This window comes from Oryctolagus cuniculus, chromosome 9 (genome assembly GCF_964237555.1).
Source record: "Oryctolagus cuniculus chromosome 9, mOryCun1.1, whole genome shotgun sequence".
NCBI classification, from domain to species: domain Eukaryota; kingdom Metazoa; phylum Chordata; class Mammalia; order Lagomorpha; family Leporidae; genus Oryctolagus; species Oryctolagus cuniculus.
The window spans coordinates 14,535,947-14,554,877 of NC_091440.1; the positions used below are offsets into that span (position 1 = coordinate 14,535,947).

General features: G+C 43.5%; 1 protein-coding gene across 4 annotated transcripts in view; it reads right to left on the reverse strand.

Moving 5' to 3' along the window:
• The window catches only part of IPO5 (importin 5), a 61,727-nt gene extending 44,739 nt beyond the window's left edge, over positions 1 to 16,988 (reverse strand). For 2 of the 4 annotated variants that reach the window (XM_008260122.4, XM_051850515.2), the window contains exons 1-3: positions 16,884 to 16,988; positions 16,443 to 16,522; positions 5,207 to 5,314 (exon numbers count right to left, since the gene is read on the reverse strand). The gene's annotated coding sequence lies outside the window, so the exon portion shown is untranslated. Of the gene's footprint in view, positions 1 to 148; positions 167 to 5,206; positions 5,315 to 16,442; positions 16,523 to 16,883 lie in introns of those variants that run through there. The other 2 variants (XM_051850516.2, XM_070048674.1) reach the window with 2 other exon arrangements.
• Between the last annotated feature and the right edge of the window lie 1,943 nt (positions 16,989 to 18,931).

Below are 18,931 nucleotides of genomic sequence, written 5' to 3' on the forward strand. Positions count from 1 at the left end.
ACTCAGCCCGCGGTCGTTCTGGGTCGTCCACGTAGCGCGCAGGCCCGGCCCCCGGAGCCCTTGTTTCGGGGTCCCGGCCTCTCCCGGTGGCTGAGGGGACGAGAGAGACGCCCTGACCCCTGCAGCAAGCCGGGTGCATGGGGCTGACCTCTTCGTCGTTGCCCGCTGCCCCCTGCTACCGCGGGACCCAGCGCCCTGATTGCGGCGGCGGCGGCTGCCCGGTGCGTAGATAATGCGAGCGATCCGCCTTGGGCTGCGGCGGCCAAGGCCGGGGAGCAGCGTTCAAGTCCGCCGAGCCCCTGCCGCGTCCTGGGCGTTGGACCCAGGCTGACAGTGGAGCAAAGTAATTCATTTCTGCCTCAAAGTGAGGCAGGTCCTGGTGAGGTGGAGAGTAGTCCTGACACCCTCGGCAGCTCCTTGTACTTAGGGAGTTTAATTCCCGGCTGCCTGTTCTCTAAAGGAGTCCTTCAAAGTCTACGCTTTGGCTCTGAGATCATTTTAAACCTTGGCTCTACATCAGCATCACCCAGGCCGTGGCACGCAGTTGCGGTGACCAGCCAAGATTTTTTTTTTTTTCTAAAGGAATCTAATTGGTTCATGGAGAAAATTTTCATGATGGGGTTCTATACGGGAGGTCTGCGGACCTAACTGGAATTGATTTTTTTTAGATGGGACACTTTTTTTTTTTTTAAATGTTCCCTGAGTTTTTTTTTTTTTTTTATTTTTGACAGGCAGAGTGGACAGTGAGAGAGAGAGAGACAGAGAGAAAGGTCTTCCTTTGCCGTTGGTTCACCCTCCAATGGCCGCCGCTGCAGCCGGCGCACCGCGCTGATCCGATGGCAGGAGCCAGGATCCAGGTGCTTTTCCTGGTCTCCCATGGGGTGCAGGGCCCAAGCACCTGAGCCATCCTCCACTGCACTCCCTGGCCATAGCAGAGAGCTGGCCTGGAAGAGGGGCAACCGGGACAGAATCTGGCGCCCCGACCGGGACTAGAACCCGGTGTGCCGGCGCCGCAAGGTGGAGGATTAGCCTATTGAGCCACGGCGCCGGCTCAAGATGGGACACTTTTTCATTCTTAGACGACGCTTCTTCCAAACCAGACCATTATGTACAATCATTTGGGACAGTTTTTTGTTTGGTTTTGTTACTATTATTTTTTGGTACTTAGCATTTCAGGATTCTGGGAAGGTGATATCTTCCTCACCGAAGGCGGGGATTTGGAGGGGTGAGTTTTGGCACAGTAGTTCAGATGAGCTCCTGGGATGCTCATGTCCCACGTGGGAGGACTTGGCTAATGCACACCTTGGGAGACAGCAAGTGATGGTTCAAAGTACTTGGGTCCATGCCACCCACATGGGAGACCTGGATTGAGTTCTGTGCTCCTGGCTTTGTCCTGGCCCAGTCCTGGGTGTTGTGAGCATTTGGAGAATGAACAGTAGATGGAAGATCCCTGTCTCTGTCTCTCTGCCTTTGAATTAAAAAAACAAACAAAAAAACTGCTACCAGTGTATTTAAAAAGAAACAATTTTGGGACTTGCATACTAAAACAGTGACTTTTAATGACCAGATTAATAGTGAAATAAGATGAATTGCCTGGAGACTGATCTTGTATGTCTTATTAGTGGCAATGAGTCTGTAGATTACAAAAGTTCACTTCAGATTATTAAATAATAGAGGTCCAACATAAGTTTGCAGATTTGTCAAAATAGGGAGGTTTTTTTTTTTTTTTTTGATGAGGTAAAGTGTAAATTTAGGATTATATTGGGCTAGAAACAAAACAATTTTGCCTTACGTAGTGACATCAACTGTTAGGATGTGGAATCACACAACCTAGCCTTATTTTGACAGTGTGGATAACCACTCAAAAAAGGAGGAGATATTTCAAGGTTAGTGAATAAAGAGATCCCAACTGGGAGAAACTCCAGTAAACCTGAGGCAGATAGCAGATGTCTTGACAATGGAGATCTGTTCTGGTGTCCAGAAAACCTGCTCTGTGGGGAGTGTATTTTCAGCAGTAGGCCTGACAGTCAGGAGTTTGTAATGTGTGGCCTTTGGGGAGAATTACCTCACTGAGGAGCCCATTTGCCATCGACAGAATCTGATTTGTTTTATAAGAGTATTATTTTCCTATAATAGCTCAGATATTGTATAAAGGCAGCCCACAGGAATATATGTATAGATTTACTTTTTTTTCCCAATGCAATCGGTAGGAGGTAAAGAGTCATGAACTTGACTCTCTTGGTTTGGGATTTTGCGTGACCTTGAATGAGTAGTTAATGTCACCAAACTTCAGTTTCTCATCTATAAAATGGGATTAGTAAAAAACTGCTATACTATTATTAATCACAAAAGTTCAGTATTATAACTGGGAATGAAATGCAAGACTAGAAAAACTTGAGTCTTTTTTTTTTTTTTTTGGAAAGAGTGGACAGAGAGAGAAAGGTCTTCCTTTTTTCCGTTGGTTCACCCCCCAATGGCCGCTGCAGCCAGCACACCGAACCAATCTGAAGCCAGGAGCTTCTGGTCTCCCATGAGGGTGCAGGGCCCAAGGACTTGGGCCATCCTCCACTGCACTCTCGGGCCACAGCAGAGAGCTGGCCTGGAAGAGGAGCGACCAGGACAGAATCCAGCACCCCAACCGGGACTAGATCCTGGGGTGCCGGTGCCACAGGCGAAGGATTAACCTATTGAGCCATGGCGTCGACCAAAACTTGAGTCTTGTTGGCTGCTCATTAGTGGCCATTGCTTTGGGGAGATTAACTGCATGATCAGTTCCAGATAACTTTTCCTTTGAGCTTGTTGTGCCTGACTCCACCTTGGGTAAGTGCTGGAGCCATCTTTGCTTAGACCAGTTATAAAGAGGGTGAGACTGGGGGAAAGGAAGACAAAGTTTCTCTTAGTTGATTCATGGCATCTAGGTAGTTTAGGATTTTTTAAAGAAAGATTTATTAATTTATACAAAAGGCAAAGTGACAGATCTTCCATCCACTGATTCTTTCCCCCAAATCCCTGCAACAGCTGGGTCTGGGCAGGGCAGAAGCCAGGAGCCAGGAACACCATCCAGGGTCTCCCACATGGGTGGGAGGGACCCAAATACTTGAGCCACCATGTGCTGACCCCCAGGGTGTCTGTCTGTAGTAAGCTGGATTGGAAGCGGAGTCAGAACTTGAACCTGGGGACCCTGAATCACTAAGCCAAAAGTACCAGTCCTGCCTCACATTTGGGATTCTGCAGGAGGCAAGACCCCTTGAGGGAGCATCCGAATCCTCTTCTGCTACTGCTCTTGGCTTCATAGGCTTCCACTGTAAGGGCAGTGTCCTGGAAATGTAGGAGGCTGCAGAAATTAGGCTGTGAAAGCTTATCTCAGTGAGGGTACAATCTGGTTTTGTCTCTCTCTCCTGGTTTATAAAGTGCTGAATGCAAAAATATATATATATGATTCTCCTAAGCGACCAATCTTAATTTTATTTTTTAAAGTTGCCCCAGGACTGCACAACAATTACAAGTCCTAGTCCTTATGAGCCCTTCGGCTGTTACTTTTGCAGCTGATTACCTAATCATCCATTTACATAATATAAATGAAAGTATTGTAAACTGCAGCTGTTAGTGTATTATTGACAGAAATTTGTGTTAGTTGTTAATGTGGTACAAGGACAAAGCACGTTGTCTGTGTCTTGTCATCTGTGAAATGGAAATAGTTCTTTGCAGTACGTTGTAAGAGTTTAGATAATACTTGCACATTCACATAGTATGGAGCCTGCAAAGTGGTTACTCAATATCATCAGCTATTATTAGATGGATTTGGGGGTTAAATAAGAGAAAAATCTTAAGTCCTCCTAAAGCTACACCTAGTGCATGGTTGTATGCATGATGTTTGTGTGTGTGTATGCAATCTATGTCTTTCTCTCCAGTTTTCCAATCTGCAGAGAAAATATTTTGTGGAATGGATTACGATATTGTACAGATGCTCAGCCGATAAATGAGATTGCTAACTCCCATGTTGATGTCATCTCTTGCCTAGATAAGAGCCAGCAAAACAGACAGGAACTGTTGCAAAGTTTTCTACTGAAAATAAACATGCTGAACTCTTCACATTTTTCAGCTGATTCCTATCAAACCTCCCAAGCCCCTGCTTTGAAGCACTCTGTGTCAGAGCAGAGCAGCCACGGCAAGTGGGACGCTGACATTCCTGAAAGACATCGCACATAACAGGCCCTCGGCAAATCGCTGAATTGAACACAGGCAGGGGAAATTGGCACTCCATTGTTTTCTTTTGCCCCCTCTCTTTCTCCTGGTTTTATATTTGAAATTCACTGAATATCTGCAGGTGGTTGAATTCGTTTTAGGGAGGCAGGAGAATTTGGAGGCAAAGAGCAGAGACTCCGGAGTCAACCTGGTCTGGGTGTACAAATGATGGCTGCACAGCTTACATGCTGTGTGACCTTGCCCAGGTTAATTAACCTCTCTTGGCCAGTTTCCATTTCTATGAAATGGAGATAATAGAATTACTTCTCACCACTGATTAAACTTCTTGGCATAGTGCCCAGTAGAGGGTAAAGGCTTAGTGTTAGCTGTTATTACTAATACAGATTGAAGCCTCTAAAATTTGTGAATTTAAGTCTGATTGCACAGTGACCTATTAGATTATTGCATGTTTATACTTCCATTATATTAGCTGTGTTATAGGAATGCGTAATAATTGTAGAAAAATTTTAAGTTTGATTTATCATAGGGCATTTTGAGGTCATTTACATCTTCAAATACTATAGTTACACTGTCCAAGATGGCTGCCACTAGCCACTGTGGTTATTAATCACTGGAAATACGCCTAGTTCAAACGAAGATGTACTTTAAGTGTAAAATACACATTAAATTTCAAAGACTTAAAATGAAATTAACAACAGTATTAATCACATATAGGAATGATAATAGAGCTTAGGCTATATAATGTATGTTAATTTTATTTATAATATACTACATTATTAAATAGGTTAATTTCATTGGCTTCATTGTACTTGCTAGAATATGGCTACCAGAAACTTTAAAAATGACATACATGACTTGTGTTTGTGGATCACAGTTTATTAATGTTGGACGGCGCTTTCCTAGAGAATAAAATCACCAGCTAACTAACTATACAAGGTGTCCTACATACTTTGCACATTTAGATTTAGGAAGTGACTTTCCACTAAGACAAATCACTTACCGTTCAGTTTGTGTTGCTTCCAGTTTTTCAGCTTGATTCTCAGGGATTTGGAGACATGGTACAGTACTTCTTGAGCAGTGTTCCTTGCTTAGGAATTTCCTTCCCCTGCTGGTGTGAGATAAACAGAATTGTTGGCCTTTATAAGACTCTAGGTTTGATCTTGTAGAATAAATCCTTATAAATTAAATCCAAGACTGGTGAAGAGTTGAGGGGGGTGGGAAGGAGGAGAAGGCCTTTTCATTTCAGTGTGGTAAACGGACTTACAAACCATCACGTGGGGCTGGCGTTGTGGTCAGCGGGTAAAGCTGCTGCCTGCAATGCCGACATCCTATATGGGCAATGATTCAAGTTCCAGCTGATGTACCCAAGAAAGCAATGGAAAATAGCCCAAGTGCATGGGCCCCTGTTACCCATGTGGAGACCCAGATGAAGCTCTTGGTTCCTGGCTTCAGCGTGGCCCAGCCCTGGCTGATGCGGCCATTTGGAGAGTGAACGAGGAGATAGAAGATCTCTCTCTTTCTCTCCCTCTCTCTCTGTAAGTCTGCCTTTCAAATAACTAAATAAAAATCTTTAAAAAAGAAGGTTTAGCTCAGTAGAAGTTTTCATTTTTAAGTTAAATGTTTTTCCTTAGAACACAAATAGAGTGAAAGCAAAAGGACAGAAAAAAAGACACACCATGCAAATGAGAGTGGATATGGTTACAGTAATATCAGATGAAAGAGATTTTGAGGCCAGAATGTCATTGGAAACCAAGGAGATTTTTATGATGAGTCAACCAATAAAAACAACAAAGGCGTTTCAATTACATGCACTAACAGTAGCACCCCAAAATACAGGAAGCACAAATCTGATGGAATTAAGGGAGTAGACAAGTCAACAAAAATAGAGACTTCAGTTGCTACCCACAATAACTGATAGGATATCTGGGTGTATCAATGGAAAGTGGAAGACATGAAGAACAGTATAAACCGGGACCCTACAGACGTGTGTAAGACTCCACCCAACAGCTGAGCACACATTTTTTCTTAACTACATATGGAGCATTCTTCAGGACAGACTGTTTTAGGGCATAAAACAAGCCTCAGTAAATCATATCAAATATATTCTCCAGCCACAATCGAATGAAATCAGAAATCAGAAAGAGCCACAGGACACTAGAGAAACCCACATGTATGTGGGAGAGTAAACAACACACTCCTGAATAACCAGTGAATCAAAGAAATCATCCTGAGAGAAATTAGAAAACACTTTGAGGTGAATGAGAACAAAGGGATACGATGCACAATCTGGCCCAGCCCTGACCGCAGTGGCTACCTGGGGGGTGAACTAGCAGATCAAGACCTCTTCTCTCTGCTGCTCCCTCTCTTTCTGTAACTCTGACTTTCCAATAAATAAAATAAATCTTTAAAAAGTATAAAATACACGGAAACAAATTTCATAGAAGAAATGTAAAGCTTATACTCTGGGCCGGTGCCACGGCTCACTTGGCTAATCCTCCACCTGCGGCACTGGCACACCGGGTTCTAGTCCCTGTTGGGGCGCCGGATTCTGTCCCAGTTGCCCCTCTTCCAGTCCATCTCTCTGCTGTGGCCCGGGAGTGCAGTGGAGGATGGCCCAAGTACTTGGGCTCTGCACCTGCATGGGAGACCGGGAGGAAGCACCCGGCTCTTGGCTTCAGTGTGCCTGCAGCAGCGCACTGATCGCAGCGGCCATTTGGGGGGTGAACCAATGGAAGGAAGACCTTTCTCTCTGTCTCTCACTGTCTAACTCTGCCTGTCAAAAAAAAAAAAAAAAAAAAAAAAAGCTTGTACTCTGGAAATTATTATTTTTTTTTAACTTTTATTTAATGACTATAAATTTCCAAAGTACAGCTTATGGATTACAATGGCTTCCCCCCCATAATGTCCCTCCCACCCGCATCCCTCCCCTTTCCCACTCCCTCTCCCCTTCCATTCACATCAAGCTTCATTTTCGATTCTCTTTATATACAGAAGATCAGTTTAGCATACATTAAGTAAAGATTTTAACAGTTTGCTCCCACACAGAAACATAAAGTGAAAAATAATAGATGATTTTTTAAATGATGAAGAAATCAGATCAGACCTATTGTCATGTTTAATCCCAGTGAGAGTCAAGTTGGGAATTGATAATTTTTTTTTTTTACAGAAGATCAGTTTAGTATACATTAAGTAAAAATTTCAACAGTTTGCACCCCCATAGAAACACAAAGTGAAATATATTGTTTGAGTACTCGTTATAGCGTTAAGTCTCAATGTACAGCACATTAAGGACAGAGATCCTACATGAGGAGTAAGTGCACAGTGACTCCTGTTGTTGACTTTACAAATTGACACTCCTGTTTATGGCATCAGTAATCTCCCTATGCTCCAGTCATGAGTTTCCAAGGCTATGGAAGCCTTTTGAGTTCTCTGACTCTTATCTTGTTTAGACAAGGTCATAGTCAAAGTGGAGGTTCTCTCCTCCCTTCAGAGAAAGGTACCTCCTTCTTTGAAGACCTGTTCTTTCCCCTGGGATCTCACTCACAGAGATCTTTCATTTAGGTGTTGTTTTTTTTGTTGTTGTTGTTTGTTTTTTGCCAGTGTACTCTGGAAATTATAAAATGTTGGAAGAAATTAAAAAAGATTGAAATTAAAGGGAACGCATTCCATACTCATGGCTGGGGAGATTTAATGTTATTAAGGTGGGAATGTCCTCTTCAATGGGTCAATACATTCATGGCAATGTCAATAATCCAACCACAGTTTTTAAAAAACAGGCAGTTGGGTGTTAAAAAAGGCACATAAAATTGCCAGTCTCAGAGTAACCAAAGCAATCAGGAACACAAAACAAAACAATAACAGTAACAAAATGCACAAGTTGGAAGACCTACACTTTTAGAATTCAAAAATTGCTATAAAAGAACAATAATCAAGGCCGGCACTGTGACATAGTGGGCTAAGCTTCTGCCTGCAGTGCCAGCATTCCACATGGGTGCCGGTTCTTGTCCTGGCTGCTCCTCTTCCATCCAGCTCTCAGCTTATGGCCTGGGAAAGCAATGGAGATGCTTGGGCCCCTGAATCCATGTGGGAGACCTGGAAGAAGCTCCTGGCTCCTGATTCAGATTGGCCCAACTCTGGCTGTTGTGGCCACTTGGAGAGTGAACCAGTGGATAGAACACCATTCTCTCTGTCTCTCCCTCTCTCCATAACTTCCTCTCGAATAATTTTTTTTTTTAAATCTTTCTTAAAAAGTTCATGGAAAATCCATATTATGAAAAAATGATGCATGGATTTGAAAAATTTTTCAATAAAAATAAGTGTACCTTTAAAAAAAAAAGATTTATACATTGGAAAAGCAGAATGATAGGAAGGGTGAGGCAAAGAGGGATTGCTGATTTACTCTCCAAATACCTGCAACAGCCAGGGCTAGGCTGGGCTGAAGCCAGGGCCTTTCATGTGGGTGTCAGGAACCCGAGTACTTGGGCCATCATCCACTGCCTCCCAGGCACACTAACAGGAAGTTGGATCAGAAAGCTAGAGTAGCCAAGATTCAAGCCAGATGCTCTGATATGGGGTGTAGGCGTCTCAAGCAGCAGCTTAACTCACTGCACTGCAAATGCCTGCCCCTAAATATATCTTTTAATTCCACTTTCCATTTTCTGCAGACCTTTTGAAGCACCGTGTGTGTATGTGTGTGCATACGTATCTGTTCTGTTTCTTTAGGGAACTCTGACAAACCCAGGTGCCAAGCCCATTCAGTCTGGAAAGATCACTCTTCCCAACAGATGTTTCTGGCACCACATGTATATCCACATGCAAAAGACTGAAGATAGACCCGTCTACCTCAGACCATAGCAAAACCTCAAAATGGACCTGAATGAAGAGATGAAACTGCAAAATTCTTAGAAGCAAACATAGGACTAAATCTTCATGGCCTTGCATTAGGCAATCACTTTTTTTTTTTTTTTTTAAGAAATGAAACCAAAATCACAAAAGACAAAAGAGAAAGATAGATAAGCTGAACTTAACAAAATTAAAAACATTTGCACCAACACGGGAGACCCAGAGGAACCTCCAGGTTCCTAGCTTTGGCCTGGTTGGGTCAGACTGTTGCAGGCATTTGGAGAGTGAACCAGTGGACCAGAGGATGGAAGATCTATTTCTCTCTCTCTCTCTCTCTCTCTGCATCTCTCCTCCTTTCTCTGTAACTCTGCCTTTCAAGTAAATAAAAAATAATCTTTTTAAAAAATGTACTAAACAGTTGAATGGCCATTTCTCCAAGGAAAATGTACAAATGGCTATCATTAATTATTTGGGTACTGCGAATCCAAACCACATTGAGATCACTTCATACCCACTAGAATGACTTTAATAAAAAGGCAATGACAAATTTAAGTGAGAAAGTGGAGAAATTTGACCCTTCAAACTAGAACCTTCCTACTCTGCTCATAGGGATAGCTAATTTTGGAACTACTCTGGCAGTTCCTCAAAAGTTGAACACAGTGACTATATGACTCAACAGTTCCAGTCCTAGGTGTGTACCCAAGAGAAATGAAAACATATGTTTACAAAAAACCTGTACATGAGTACTCATAGTAACATACTCAGGATGGCAAAAAAGTTGAAGCAACACAATCTTTCATCAAGTGGTGAATGGATAAACAAAATGGAATAGAACTATTCAATGGAACATTATTTGCCAATAAAACAATAACTGATACATGCTATAATGTGGATGAAACGTCAAGTCATTATACTGGGGCTGGCACTATACTATAAGCAGGTAAAACTGCTGACTATGGCACCAGCATCCTGTATGGGTGCTGGTTCAAGTCCTAGCTGCTCTGCTCCAGATCCAGCTCCTTGTTAAATGGCTTGGGAAGGCAACAGAAGGTGGCCCAAGTGCTTGGGCTCCTGCTACTCATGTTGGAGACCCAGAAGACAACTTCCAGCTCCTGGCTTCTGTCTGGCCCAACTCTGGCCATTGTAGCTGTTTGGGGAGTAACCCAGTGGATGGAAAATCTCTCTCTCTGTCCCTGTCTCTCTCTTTCTGTAACTCTGCCTTTCAAACAAATAAACAAATCTTTAAAAAGTCATTATCCTAAAGTATAGAAATAAGACATAAAAACAGTATGGGGGGGTTCTACTTATAAGAAATGTCTAGAATCAGCAGATCCATTGAGACAGGAAGTAGGTTTGTGGTTGTCATGTTTCTGGGACCCTGGCTGGGTAGCAGAGAGCAGGGAGGGAATGAGTGGGTATGGAGTGTCTTTTCTTCCTCTATTTTTTAAAAAGTTTCCTTTTTAAATGTTTGTTTTTGTGTACTCGAAAGAGCAACAGAGCAAAAGAGAAAGAGATCTTCCACTTGCCAGTTCACTCCCTAAATGCCCTCAACAATCATGGATGGGCCAGGCCAAATCCAGGCACCAGGAACTCCATGGGGGTGTTCCATGCGGGCCGCAGGGAGCCAAGCCCTTGAGCCACCTTGTGCTGCCTGCCAGGGAACTGCATCAGAAGCAGAGTAGCCAGGACTCAAAGGATGGGACTTGGGATGCAGGTGCCCCAACCTGTTGTGCTACAACACCAGCCCCATATGGATTTTCTTTCTCAGGTGAAGAAAATATTGTTGAGTGTGACGGATGTTAAACTGTGAACGTACTAAAACAGCACTCCATTGTACACTTTAAAAGGTTGAATGTTAAGGTATGTGGATTATATATCAACAAAATGATTACTTAAAAAATGCTTTTCCTTAGAGATCTGGAGGAAATTGAATCAGAGCATAGTTACTGATTTTTTTTTCTATTTTCACCCATTTTTACCTGAGTTCAGAATATATGGATGATAATATTCATGACCCTCATTCCTGAACCAATCATTGGAGAGAGGAAGGAAAGGGGGGATTCAGGCAGGGTTGTTTTCCTTGTCATCTTTTTGCTATTTATAGCAAGTAACTTACAGTTTGGACAGCAATGACATAAACATTTTACCTCAGCATTATGATGACATACTTAGTGAAGCATGAATTGTGACATCAATCCACATCTCAAATTTGCAGCTACTGGCAGGGTAGATGTTTAACAGTCTATACCAATTGTTAATGAGAAGGAAATTAAAAAGACTTCCACCAGCCCTATGTGTAGTACTTCTTTCTGTCTCACACTTGACTGCAATGTGCATTTCGTTCATTCATGTGACAATTATTTGATGGAAACCTTCTCATGCAAGTGCTGCAAGGGTGTGAGATTCAGTGGTGAGCTTGCAGATAAGGTTCCCACCTTCATGGAACTTAAAGTCTTTTGAAAGAAGCAAGATACCAAACAAGTAAGCTGAGAAGATAACTAACTGTACATAGTGATAAGTGAAAAATGGATAATGGGCTCAATAATGATGGGTGGGTCTAGGGTGCTACTAGGGACACAGTCTTTTGAGGGATGGTGATGTTTGAGCTGAAAGATGAGATAAGAAATAGGGCAGGTTCAACCAAGCAGAGGACACAGTAAAAAAAGCTCTAAGGCAAAAAGAAGCCTGGTGTATTCCAGGAAGGAAGGTATAGCTAGAAGGGAATGAGCCCAGAGGGAAAGAGCTGGAAGGAAAATAGAAGCCGGGTCACCTAGGGCATTATGATAATCGAGTTGTGTGACTTGTTCTAGGGAGAGTGGGATGCCATGGGAGGGTTGATGTGATGTGATATGCATGGTCATCCCCCATGGCTGTCACACAGGACACAGCCCATAGGAGGGGAACTGGGGAAGCTGCAGGGATCATGCGAGGCCATTGCTCTATTCCACAGTAGGTGGTAGCTTGGACTGTGGAGGAGATCATCAACAGTGTCTGAAGTGGTCGGATTTAAAGGCTTTCTTCTGCAAATGGAGCTGGATATAGGGTGTGGAAGCAGATACAAGTTTTATGAGACCTGAAAGTTATACAGTTTCAGATCCTTTATAAGAAAACAACAACAAACACCCACAAAATGAGCCAGAGGGCCTTGGATGGCTCCTGAGTAACCGAGGAGCCCCAAAGCTTCGGTATGAGCTTTTTGGTGAATCCTTTGGGGGGGGCACCCAGAGACAGCCTGTAGTGATATCCAGCAAACAGGTGGGCAGAGAAGACTCCTGGAGTCCAGGGAGAGGGCAGAGCTGGAAATATCAATAAAGCCATTACTTTCATGGCACTTCAAGTTGTGGAAATGGATGACACCTTGGGATGGGAGAAGAGAGTCAAGGTAGGTCTCATCTCCAAGGCAACCTGGTGATTAAAGGTCATGCCCCGAAGGTTTCCAGTTTAAATATAATCCAAATATCCCAAGATGAAACTTGGGGTGGTGCATTTCACATCAGTCACCTTGAGTTCCAATTTCCTGTGTATTCCTGATTGCAAGGCTTTCTGTAACCTTTAGGAACCCAGTAGTGAATGTGAGGATAGTTGGATGAACAAGTAAGTATGAATGGTCATAAAAAGTGAATTACACAAAATCTTCAACCAAGAGAGTTGGTTTTATTTTTATTTTTCCTTTTGTAGGATTTACTTGGTGCCAAGGATATAACTACCATTTAATATACTTCTTGATCTTCTTACTTGGAATCATTGCTTTAACAATATGGAATCACAATGATTATGTAAAGAATTTATTTCAAGCCAAGGCTAAAATATCAAGTACTGTTCTCTTCCCTTCTCAATCCAAGCATTTATCTAATTTGTTTTGTTTATGCTTAATTTGTGTTTGATTATTCAGAGAGGTAATAGCCTATGTTTTTCAAGAATGTGGAGAAAGAATGGGAAAAGTAGGATTATGTTTTAAAGGTTTGTCTGCTATGTAAAAACCATGGTGATTCGCAGTAAACCCATGCACTAAAATGCATGTGGTTGCATGCATTCAGCTATACCCTAAGAAAAGTATTGTTTCTAGAAACATAACTCCATGCAGGAGACCTTGATAGAATACAACTTAAAGTAGGAACAGTGATACTCACTCCCAAAGACTCTCTATGAAGGAATCCCATTATGTTATCACTCAGCCTGGTTAGATTCACTTTGCAGAGTCTTGTTCTGCCAATGACTTGGCCCATAGAAATTCACTATTTAGTGCTTATGAAACTGCAAATAAGAGCTCAGCCTTTTCTGACAAAATAGAGAAATACTCTATATTTAAAACTGAAAGAAGGGGCTGGTGCTGTGGTGTAGTAGGTTAAGTCTGCCTGGGGTACTGGCATCTCATCTGGGCACAGGTTCGAGTCCTGGCTGCTCCACTTCAATCCAGCTCTCTGCTGTGGCCTGGGAAAGCAGTGAAAGATGGTCCAAGTGCTTGGGCCCCTGCACTGGCATGGGAGATGTGGAAGAAGCTCCTGGCTCCTGGCTTCAGATTGGCCCAGCTCTGGCTGTTGCGGCCATTGGGAGAGTGAACCAGAGGATGGAAGACCTCTCTGTCTCAGCCTCTCACTGTCTCTAACTCTGCCTCTTATATAAATGAATAAATAAATCGTAAGCAAAGAAGAAAATCAAAGTGGTCAAGCTGCTAACCTTTGTGTAATATTTAAAGGAAAGATTATATATATTTATTTGTATGTATAATCTTGTATGGTCATGGATTCTTTTATTTTTTAAAAGATTTACTTTACTTATTTGAAAGGCAGAGTTACAGAGAGGCAGAGGCAGAGAAGAGAGAGGTCTTGCATCTGCTGGGTCACTCCCCAAATGGCCGCAACATATGAGATGTCGCCCATATGGGATGCCCTCTTTACCCAGTATGCCAACATTACTGGCCCCTGGAGTACTTTTTTCATCAGGGTACATATGGGAGATCTTTCTGATGATAACCTTTTGACACCCAGCAATTGATTCCTTCATGAAAAATTTCTGATGCAGCAAAAATAATTTAAAATATTATTTAAAAATCTCACTTTCATATTTCATATTTTAAAAAATCATAATAATAGTTATGAGAATTTTAGAGAATTTTCTATGCTTTATCTCATTTAATTCTCTACTGAGCCAACTCAAGCACTATGTCATGAAAGCCTCTCAGTGCTTAGTCCTTCATTGCCTTTTGAAACTGAGACACGAAATCCTTCTGAGGCGGGGTGGGGAGGACAAAGCTGGCCCCTGGGGTCAGGAGGGTCTGGCTCCCATTGTTGCACCACTGCAACCAGCCGCGATCCTGCACAGGGGCTCCCAGTGCATCCTGCGGCCTCTGTTTCTTCATCTGTAAATTGGGAGAGTTGGACTAGATCCTACGGGTATCTTTCTGTCTCCAACACTAGAGGATCCCATGTCAGTTATCACAGCAGAGTGATGACCGCAGAGCCACACTGGGTTGCTTGCTCTGGTACTAAATTACTCTGGATCTCCTGGGTTTGAGCTCCTAGGTCTCTGGATTTTTTTTTTAATTTCTTAATTAATTTCTTTGAAAGGTAGAGAGCGAGAGAGTGAGAGTGAGAGAGCGAGAGAGAGATCTCCCATCTGCTGATTCACTCCTCAAATGGCTGCAATAGCCTGGCCAGAGCCAGACAGAAGGCAGGAGCCAAGAACTCAGTCCATATTGCCTGTGTGGGTGGCAATGGCCCAAGCACTTGGGTTATCATCTGGTGCTTTGTAGGGTGAGCATTAGCAAGAAGTTGAAATTGGAAGCAGAGCTGGGACTCGAACCCAGACACTCCCCAATGGATGTGGGTGTCCCAAGCTCAGTTTAACCAATGCATCAAATGTCCTTCCCCCTTTATTGGCTTTTAGAAGTATCTTCCTCCATTTCCCCTGCCAGCCAGCTGTCACTTACTGTAGCTGCCAACCTAAAATGACAGCTGTCTCCCCTTGTCTATGCTTTCACCCTCTGGTTTTGGTGTGTGCTTTGGAAACTGGGTAACCACGCACAGGAGGAAGTAAACGAGCAAGGCGCAGAGTGGAGAGTGGAGAATATGAGGGGTCTGCACAAACTTCAAGGGAAATGGATGTTATGAAATGACTGTGCTGGATTTCAAACATTTTTTGCATGCAAAAGTATTTATTTTTAGTCTATTTTTCTGTGAGTCTTTAGAAGTCCCCTCCTATTTCCTATAGAATAATGTGCCATGAGTTTTATGAAAATTATTTGGCCACTTAGGTAATTTTCATCTGGGGTTTTAATGGCTTAGAGGTTTAACTCTCCTGGAAGGCTAACAGGTGCTCAGCTGGAGTGCGTGTTAGGTGCAGTGATTAGCAAGCCCCTTTAGGTGCCTGCATCCCTTAGGGGAGAGCCTGGTTTGAGTCCCCATTCCACTTCTGATTCCAACTTTCTGCTAACATGCACTCTAGGAGGCCGCAGATGATGGCTTAAGTGGTTGGGTTCCTGTTGGGCATTCCGGGCTGCTGGCTTTGGCCTGGTCCAGCCCTGGCTGTTGTGGGCATCTGGGGAGTGAACCAGTGGATGGAAGATCCCCCCCGCCAACTCTCCCTCTCTCCCTCTCCCTCCCTCTCTCTCCTCCCTCTCCCTCCCTCTCTCTCCCTCTCTCTCCCTCTCTCTCTCCTATATGTTGCTCTGCTTTTCAAATAAATAAATAAATAAATAAAACTTATTTAAAAATAGACAACATATCCATATGCATACACACAAACACATATCTATCAAAGAATGCTCCAACCCAAAGCATCTCTCATACGAGTGTCATTGCGGTTTCAACATACATCTGTAGGAAGTTTTCAGTGACAGAACAATAAAGGAAAACCAGGCAGGTCTGGATTAAACTTTATATGATAAAGGCGAATCCATCCTATCTAATCATTTTCTTTGTAAGATGACATTTTCACCTCTAGTAAGGGGATTAAGTTCTAGAAGGAACGGTTACATAGTTGCTTCGTTCAGCAAGCAACCTTGTAAAATGGAGTGGTTATTTTAGTTTTTCCACAATGAAATTCTGTTTATTGGAGTCCTGGTCTCTGAGAAGTGAGATAAAATGTATTCATATTCACCCTCCCAGAGGACACACCTGTAATCCACACGAGCCTAACCTGAGGACTCTGAACAGAACATCTTGAAGCCACTAAGAATCAGCGTTTTTTTTTTTTTTTTTTTTTTTTAGGAAAGCAAGGTAGAAAATCCTGGTAGATTGGATTTTAGTTAATTGGTGAATAAAAGGTGGAATGATCTAGAAATAAATATCATTCTAGGAGAAAAGAGCAGGAGCTTTGGATTGTAAAGGGAATAAGAAACTGAACCCGCAGTGGCCGGAGGCAGAACAAGGTCTATGAAAGAATTGTAGACTTACGTGGGTGCTGCAAGGATGCAGATCAGGGAAAACAGCTGTGGCCGTACATGGGTCCTGGAAAGGTTTCTCCCCGGAACCACCTAAATGAACCAAGAACACATCTCTCAGGGATTCTGGGTGGCTCTGCTAGCTACTTGGATAATAATATCCAATTAAGAGATACTTCTGGCGCCCATGGAGGCCATCACCCAGCACTCGGGCAAACACGGAATCCCCACGGTCTCGTTCTTGGTTTCTGCTCGAGCTCGCCAGAATCCTTTTCTCTGACCTTCCTTCCCTCTTGGGTTCTGCTTCGGTGACTCCAAGGGGACAAGAGCACTGAGGGGACCTCCTGGCTCTCACACAGAACTCTTCCCCTGCAGCACCTCACCAGTTGGTTCCCAAGCACAGATTAAATTCTCAAATATTTTCATCTAAATGTGAGGCATGGGGATTACTTACAGTAGTCAAAGCTGTTCTTGGCACTATGGTTGCTCCAGTCTTGGGATGTCATTAACCCCACAGTTCTGCCCCCATGACTCAGAGAGGTCACCGTGGAGACCCCTGACTGCCATTGTGACCCGCAGCAGGTCAGCAGGGCCATGCTGTTGGCCATTTCAGTTTGACCAGCACCTTGGCTACCTAGGCCCAAACTGTGCAGGCATTCCCAGGCTAACCCAAGCGTATCCAAAACCTTGGGAGAGAAAGCTCTCCAGATCTGAAAAGTTCTGCTCTTGAGGACTGCTCAGGCTGGGAACAAACATGCCGTCTAGTTCAGTTTTGAAATGCTGAGCACTTTGCCAGTGGACTTCTGTCCTTTTCCCTGCTCGGTGCTGAAAATGGACACTCATCTCTCAAAGATGAATTTATATGGATGCAGCGGGAAATTCCTCATTAAGTTGACGGCATTTTGGTTTATAATTAAACTGTGAGATGACACATTCACATCCATGTTGGCCCATATCATCCGGGTCCTTGACCTCCTAGTTTTGCTGCACCTGGTGTTTAATTATTCTGTTTATTAATGCTTTCTTGGTTTTTAAATTATTTCATGAGAGTTGTGCAGACTTCTTTGTATAGGTCATGTTTTTTTCTTGGTAGGACAAAGCTTAAGGACTTTCCCTCTACAAGGATCTCTGTGCAAATCCTCAAAGTTCTTGGGTACCTCCTTGCTTCTTTATCTTCTCTTCCATCCTGTACTGCTTGTTGTCACATTTTTGCTTTTGGGCAGCTTTCTTTATAACAGTTTACTCAAGGATCCTACCAAGAGTCTGGAATGAGAATTTTGGAGTTTATGAATCAATATCTGAATGGTTATAAAGTGACTGTGAGGTATATGAACAATGCTTTTTAAAAAAATTATTTGAAAGATGAGTGATAAAGGCCAGCGCCGCGGCTCAATAGGCTAATCCTCCACCTAGTGGCGCCAGCACACCGGGTTCTAGTCCCGGTCAGGGTGCCGGATTCTGTCCCAGTTGCCCCTCTTCCAGGCCAGCTCTCTGTTGTGGCCCGGGACTGCAGTGGAGGATGGCCCAAGTGCTTGGGCCCTGCACCCCATGGGAGACCAGGAGAAGCACCTGGCTCCTGCCTTCAGATTGGCGTGGTGCGCCGGCCGCGGCGGCCATTGGAGGGTGAACCAACAGCAAAAAAGGAAGACCTTTCTCTCTGTCTCTCTCTCTCAGTATCCACTCTGCCTGTCAAAAAAAAAAAAAAGAAAAAAAAAAAAGATGAGAGAGAGAGAGAGACAGGAAGAGAGATAGGGAGAGAGAAGAGAGAGAAAGAGAGAGGAGAATCTTCCACCTGCTGGTTTATACCCCAAATGACTGAAATAGCCAGACCTGGGCCAGGCCAAAGCCAGGAACCAAGAACTCCATCCTGGTCTCCCATCAAGTGCCCAAGGACTCAGGCGATCTGGTGCTGCCTTCCCAGGCACATTAGCAGGGAGCTGGATCAGAAGCAGAGCAGCCAGGGCTTGATCTGGCACTCCCATGTGGGATGGTAGTGTTGGAAGTGGTGGCTTAGTCCACTGTCCCATTATGCTGGTGTCTATATGAAGGCCCTCTTAGAAGAATGAGTCCTTGAAGCTCCTTCAGCCTCTACGATGTTGACCAGTTGCTTGGTTTTTTTGGAAGGGGTTGGCAGAACTTGACTGCCCAGGCTGACCTTGAACTTTCCAAACCGACATCAAAGACTGGGTTTAGGGAACTGTGTATACTGAGTTCTTCATGAAAAGGCACAGCAAGTTGGAGAACTGACTAGGAAGCATCACTGTAGATAAAGGTAGTCTAGGAAATCCAGTGTGGAAAGAATTGTGGTGGACAGTTTGCACTGTGTTCCTGTTTGCCTTCTATTCATTCTGTGTGAGCCTCAGATGAGCTGTGGGATCCTTGGATAATTAAAAAAAATCCAATGGTTTGTTCTTCTCCTTTTAAAGACACCTACTTTTTTTTTTTTTTTTTTTTTTTTGACAGGTATAGTAAACAGTGAGAGAGATAGAAAAGGTCTTCTTT